We start from the raw sequence: 5,441 nt of genomic DNA on the forward strand, positions 1-5,441 counted from the left end.
CCCCAAGACTCTGAGCCTTCTGAGCTCTAGTCCGACGTTCGGCGGTCTACGTTTATTCAAGGTTCGATCTGGAAAGCCGGGAATTGGCCCGCACCTCGCCACAAAATCCACTCCAACGAATACGAAAACGAGCCCCTTGAGGGTTCGTTTTCGGGATACTATGGTCAACAATCCGCTCAACAATCCAGCGGGTTGAGCAGCGGGCGTCACGGATCGGCGGTGGCGGGGGTGGAAACACGCGCCGGGTATGATCAGCCCCGGGCTGATCAGTATGTGCCTCTCCACGACCGGGTGACCGCCGTGGAGCGTCTGTAGGGCACTGAGTTCGCCGCCCTAAAACAGGAGCTGGCGAACCAGAAGGCCCAAATCGCGGCGGTCTCGCAGACCGCCTCGAATATCCAGGTTGAGCTGGGGACCCAGATGAAGGAGTTGCTCCAGCGCGTCCGCGCTGGAAGCTCATTCGTTGCCGAGGCCAAGAGTTCCGCTTCTGCCTCGGTTCCTGCCGAGGCTTCGGGTCAGCCGAGCTAGATGGCTCGTGCTGCAGGTATGGCTTCAGCCGTCCGACGTAAAAGGTCGGATGGAGGCGCATGCTAGACGGTATGTCTAGCGTGTATGCGTTGCTGTGGCGTGCCAACACAGTGAAAGGCCCGATGAAGCGCGGAGCAAGCTTGCTTGCTCCGAAATCCGAAACTGCATGTTTAGGCAGGTTTTGTGTAGCTAACAAGACCAATGAACTAACTTTGAATTCATTTGTATTGCCTCTGCCCACATTGTCTGCGTTCAGCTTCTGTTGATCAACAGAAGCTGCTATTATCTGGACAAACCGAATCACGGCTTGTCTTTTGGTGATGAAATTGATTGCATCTGAGCTGAAGTCATTCAGCTCGTTCTCACTAGAGGCCGGCCTCTGCGTGGTTCTTCGCGGTGTCTGCTCCTGCGCAGACCCGTGGTCTTCTTACCCTTGTTGTGGGGAGTCTGCGCCCTGCGCAGACTCATGTGGTTTGTTCATTGTTGCAGCTGACACTGTGCAAGTGTCAGCAGTTTTCTGCGGCTGCTGTATTGCAGTCGTAGATCCTCCCCCACTTAGGGTGGGAGCCATCACTCCGAGTAAACTCGGTAGACGTGGATGCCGCATGGCATTCACGTAGAACGGTGTATGCCCGGTCGAGGCATGCACTGAGTTGTTGATGGCAAACTCTGCCATCGATAGGCACTCGCTCCAGGATTGGAACGAGGTAGGCGTAACGCTTCAAAATGTCGACGTGGACGCGATTCACGCTCTCGGTTTGACCGTCCGTCTGCGGATGATCCGCAGTCGACATTGAAAGCTGGCTCCCAAGAAGTGTAAACACTTCTTGCCACAGGTGCGCTGTGAAGCGCGGGTCTCTGTCCGACACGATGGCGGTCGGAATACCATGGTGCTTGAACACCATGTCGACGAACAGACGGGCCGTCTGCTTCGCGGTCACTTCTGCCGGCACCGCAGCAAGATGTACCATCTCGCTGAAGCGTCGACGAAGACCACAACACCGGTATTCCCTCCGCTGTCCGGGGGAAGACCAAAGATGAAGTCCAAAGATATGGACTTTAACCTCCGACGGAGTCGGTAGTGATTAACGGAGCCTGCGCGAATGGCGCAGGTTTTACGCGTTGGCATACCTCGCAAGCACGGATGTACTTGCGCACCCACTTTGGTGGTAAAGAGTCGCGCGTGAGAAGGACGTATGTCTTCTCACGTCCGAGATGTCCCGCTGTCGGGGCATCATGTTATTCGTACATGATCCTGAGTCGCAGATCATGGTTGTAACGGGGTTACACGTACAAGTGGCTGCAAGCCACTTGTGAATTTAACAGATAGGTTATCTGTTAAACGTTTTGGATACTTCCTCACATTGGTGTAAGACACACCGATGGATACATTGAAGTGGACCACCACAGTAAGTGGTCCACACATACTAAAGATCCTATTGGTAGAAAGCAGCATCTTTCACCAATTAGATAAATGCATATTGGCGGGGCTCTGACAGCCAGCCGCTGCCAACCCTTTCATAGATCGCAAACAGTTTTAGCAGATTTTGGGAAGACCAATTTACAAACAATACAGTTCTCATTTTACCTCAAACTAGCTACTTGGAGTCTTGTCTAAAGTTAACTTATATTTGTGTATTCAAATATAATTAACCTAAGTAATTACTAAGTACTTACGCTTCCTCATACACGTTGCGCAACGTGTAAGCTAAAGTAGTGAGTCAAGTTAGACCCTAGCACTTTGTAGTCCGTCCAACGACCGACTGCTTGACGTTCGTACGCGGTGTACGAACGCGGAGCCGAAAGAACCACATGAGCACGGAGGTGCCCATGGAAGCTCCAACACGCCTGCAACGCATGTTGCACGCGCTGACTGCCCCCACCTGACTGACCCAGATGGGAGGCCCTCCAACGACTGTCAACAGTCATTGGAGAAGCGGCGATAGCTACAATGCTGCGTACGCTATCGCCGACGGAGCAACATGGTGTTGCTCTGGGGTTCATGATGAAGGAGCAGCGTGACGCTAGCCTCAGTGACGGCGCCGTCAGGGACGACACCGCGTGCTCAACCATTAAAGTTGAGCGTAAGCAATACGTGGGAAGAGGGCGAGCCTCTCCTCCGATGGCTTGTCGAACTCGACAGCCATAGCGGCTCGACGCATCGTCGACCCGCTGTCGAAGGTCGCGTTCGCCATGTCCTGCCTTGGCGGACGCGCAAGGAGTTGGGCGTATGGACGCCGACTCTCCGATCCTACGTGCTTCAGCACGAAGTGTTCAAAGGAGCTCAAACAAGCGTTTGAGCCCCGTAAACGAGTTCAGTCGAGGGCAGGTTCCTCGACCTTCAACGAACATGACGTCCATGCTTACGCGCAGCGCGCACGATATTTGGTATCAAATATCGTGACTAACCCGATTGACGAGGCGACCAAGGTCGTCACGTTCATGAAAGGACTTAGAGATGGGCCCGTGAAGACCTATCTCTTCCGAGAGTACCCGAGTACTCTCGAAGCTGCAATCACCCTTGCCATGCAGGAAGAGTTTAGCCTGCCGCAGGCTAAACTCCATGTAAATGTACCGAAGCCGCAACCGCGCCCGGTAGCGAGGACGGGAGGTCCGGAACCAATGGACCTCTCGAATGCAACGGCCGCTGGTTACCAGCAGCAGGGAGGCAACGTGCGACGCTTCCGCTGCGGAAGGATCGGTCACTTTGCACGGGAGTGCACAGCTCCCATGCCCCCTGGAGGTGGCCGTCGTGGCGATGCTAGGCATCGCCGCGGACCAACAAACGCAGTAGGCGCGGGGCGCCCTACTGGTAATGCAGTCGCGCGTGCCGACATCGGGCACGCGACACTGAGTACTGCAGCCCCCAGTGAGACCAGCTCTCACTGCAAGAAGCAAGATGACAGGCCGAACCTAGTCATCTTGAAGGTTTACTCGAAGAGAGCGAGTGACTCTCTTCGAGCTTTGGTAGATTCAGGCACGTCGAACAACTTTGTTCGACTACGAAGCCTGCCGAGACTTGACTTCGAGGAGGTAAAGCGCTTCTCGTACAAACAACGAGTGTTTGTCGAACACTTTATCGCCCTGGACCTGGACGATAAGTTCGACGTGGTAATGGGCATGCCGTGCAAGCCACAGCATGATCCGGTGATAGACTGGAAGAAGCGCACGCTCGTGCGCTTCGGCCGCGACAGCGGAACAGAGAGCGATGGTCCTGTTACCGCAGCGCACGCACCAGCAGGTGCGCGCGGCTCACCAGTCGAGACAGCGCTTCATGCTGCTGTCCCGGAGTGCCCAGGAAGTGCGCGAGGACGCGCACAAGTGAAACCCACGTCGGCAATGCTGCCGACGTCAGAAGAAAAAGACGTACGGGTTCCGGGAACCAATACCCACGTTCAAGCGTGTAAGGGACGGTCCCTGACCAGGTCGACAACGACGCGTCGGCTCCCGGAGCCGACGCACCCTCGGTCATGAGGGGCTCCGCCAATGAATGGATAGCGTCGAGGTGACGAAGGCGTGTCAACTCCGGGGAGTTGACGCTGCAAACAGTGCGGACGGTTGCAAACGTACCGCACTGACGCAATTGCATGCTGTCGTGCAGCCGGGCTGCACGACGAAGCGTCATGCGATCAAGCCGGGCTTGATATCGCACGCCCGCAGACAGGGTCTGCCGGCGAAGGACACATTACCGTGCAGCCGGGGCTGCACGAAGGAAAATGCGGTCAAGCCGGGCTTGATACCGCGCGCCCGCGGACAGGATCCGCCGGCGAACGACTGTCCACGGCCGGGCCTGGACAAGAAGAACAACTGTGCGGAGCCGGGCTCCGCACAACAAGAAGACGGTGCAAGCGGAAAACGCTGCGCAAGTCTCGGTCCGGACCGAGACGCAGCAAACGGTCTGCTGGGCAGACTGCGGCGGTGACGCCGAATGTCAAGACGCTAAGCGTCTTGACGCGCACTGGATTCCAGTATCGTGACATGGGAACTCGCTAGTCCTCCGACGGCGGCGTCAGGTTGACCTCGCTTCCGTGGCTGGAAGCGCGCGACTTGCACGATGGACGCATCGAAGCAAGTCTGCGCGTTCTCGGACAGCGAAAGAACGGCGAGGCGAGGCGTGGGGCAGCTCTTCATGGGAAGTACCACTGAGTGAAGACACTCTCGATTGCGAAGAATAGCGAGAGCGCTTCGAGGAACAAGGTTGGGACTCGCTGAAGTCGAGTCCCTATTACGAATTGTTGAGGGAGTACAAAGACGTACTCCCGGAAGACATTCTGCGGAGCTTCCGCAGGATAAGGGCATTCAGCACGAGATTGATCTCGTGCCGGGCACAATGCTGTGTCACGCGGCAGTGGCCACTGCCGCGAGCAAGTGAAAGCGATCGACGACTTCTTTGAAAGTAGTCGTAAAAGCCAGAGTTCGTGCGGAATCAAGTCCCCGCACAGTGCTCCGACGTTCTGTGTCAAGAAGCCACAGGGCGGATGGCGCATCGTTCATGCCTACAACAAGCTGAACGATGCGACGGTACGCAGACGCCGATACCGCGAAAAGATGTTATCATCGATTCGATGGCCAGGAGCACCGTTTACAGTGCTCTCGACTTGCGAGATGGATTTTTATCAAATCCTAATGCGTGAGAGCGATATCCCTCTCACGGCAGTGAGCACGCCAAGCGGCATGCTCTGGGAATGGCTAGTAATGCCGCGGTGGCTTAAGAATGCCCCTGCGACTTTCAACAGGTGCGTGACGCACTTGTTGCGCTCGGTGCGCGACTTCGCACCGAGCTACTTCGATGTATTCATCCACAGCCGGGCTGTGGACGGGAAGACCGACATTGAGATGCACAGGGTGCATCTCCGGAAGCTTCGCAGAGCTTATGCGAAAGCATAAGCTCTACGCGAACCTGAAGAAGTGTA

The sequence above is a fragment of the Phytophthora cinnamomi genome (genome assembly GCF_018691715.1).
Source record: "Phytophthora cinnamomi strain GKB4 chromosome Unknown Contig20, whole genome shotgun sequence".
Classification (NCBI taxonomy): domain Eukaryota; phylum Oomycota; class Peronosporomycetes; order Peronosporales; family Peronosporaceae; genus Phytophthora; species Phytophthora cinnamomi.